Source organism: Limulus polyphemus, unplaced genomic scaffold, assembly GCF_000517525.1.
Source record: "Limulus polyphemus unplaced genomic scaffold, Limulus_polyphemus-2.1.2 Scaffold227, whole genome shotgun sequence".
NCBI classification, from domain to species: Eukaryota; Metazoa; Arthropoda; class Merostomata; order Xiphosura; family Limulidae; genus Limulus; species Limulus polyphemus.
In genome coordinates this window covers 830,196-831,746 of record NW_013665837.1, presented here as the reverse complement: position 1 = coordinate 831,746, position 1,551 = coordinate 830,196, and the positions used below count along the sequence as shown (strand labels likewise).

General features: G+C 36.6%; 1 protein-coding gene across 1 annotated transcript in view; it reads right to left on the bottom strand.

The window, feature by feature from the left end:
- Nucleotides 1–1,352: 1,352 nt before the first annotated feature.
- The window catches only part of LOC106478576 (GTP-binding protein 8-like), a 21,305-nt gene continuing 21,106 nt past the window's right edge, over nt 1,353–1,551 (bottom strand). Inside the window, exon 7 of the transcript XR_002609928.1 lies at nt 1,353–1,383. The gene's annotated coding sequence lies outside the window, so the exon portion shown is untranslated. The remainder of the gene's footprint in view (nt 1,384–1,551) is intronic.

Sequence of the window (1,551 nt, the reverse complement as noted above, 5' to 3'; positions counted from 1 at the left end):
TATACAATACCACGTGAACTACCATCAGGTGGTTAACAAACTATGATTTGTTTTGAATTTCGCGCAAAGCTACACGAGAGTTATCTGCGCTAGCCGTCCCTAATTTAGCAGTGAAAGACTAGTGGGAAGACAACTAGTCAACATCACCCACCGCCAACTCTTGGGCTACTCTTTTACCAACAAATAGTGGGATTAATCGTAACATTATAACGCCCCCACGGCTTAAAGGGCGAGCATGTTTGGTGGGACGGGGATTCGAACCTTCGACCCTCAGATTGCGAGTCAAGCGCCCTAACCACCTGGTCATGTTAATAAAAATCTATAGAAAAGGATCTCACAAAAATATAATTAGCCTCAGGCCCGAAGTACAGTTAATCCGCCCTTGACTATTGCAACATATTGTAAGACATAAGAAGTATGTCAAGTACGAGTCATAAACTTTAAAGGCGATACCACCCAAAGTGATAAATTTTATAGTCATTAAGTGACTTCAGTTTATTAATAAACATTAAGTTCTGAAATGTTAGCTGTAATCTCAATGTTCTGTATGAGAAATACAATTGATTTGTTGATACCTCAAAAAGGCTGTCTACACTAGCAGTCCCTAATTTTGAAATGATAGACTAGAGGAAAGGCAGCTAGTCAACACCACCGACCGCCAACTCTTGGGTCATTCTTTTACCAAAGTGGGACTGATCGTACCTTTATAACAACCCCACCGTTGGAAAGGCATGTTCGGTGATGGAATTCGAACCTACGAACCGCATATTGGTTGTCAAGCGCTCTAACAGCGCTGCCATGTCAGGCCCTATGTACACTTGACATAGTTCAAATTGCCTGTGTAGTGTTATGTATTAGAATTTCAAATAGTCAGAAATTAAGTTAACTTGTAATTTAGATTTAGTAGTTAAATATTTGCCGATATATTTCCAATTTATGATATTTGCCAACAAGATTGATACACACAGTTTTCATCCAATTGCCAACAAGATTGATACACACACTTTTCATTGTTAACACAAATATATTTTAATATACAAACAACAATACGATTTACAATAATAGTTATTACACACAATGATTTATATACAAAAATTTTACAAACTTACAAGCAATATAAAGTTTTCTTTCTAGTCTGGAACTTCCTTGATATATAATCGAGGGTTCACAATGAGCGAGTTAATTACGAGTTGATGCAAGTACAATTCGCTTAATGGAAAGCTAGCTAGCTTTGTCCTTCGTTATTCACCAGCCACATACGCCGAGTTTTCCACCGTTGAAGTTAGGTAATGTTTTTTGTAAAAATACTGATGTCTGATGAGAATCCACTGAAGTTAAATGATTTGTAATGTTCGAACTTTGTAAATGCTCCTGGTCAAATATCTGAAGTTTTATAATTGATAAGCGTTATAATAATCATAGTTATAGCTTCCAATGTTTATAGCACGCAGACTATAGCAAACTAATAATAGATATTATTTTGGCGCGTTGAGTTGGTTATATTTATAGGCGTGTGGAGAGCTTCTGGACAATTTAGATTACGTAACAATA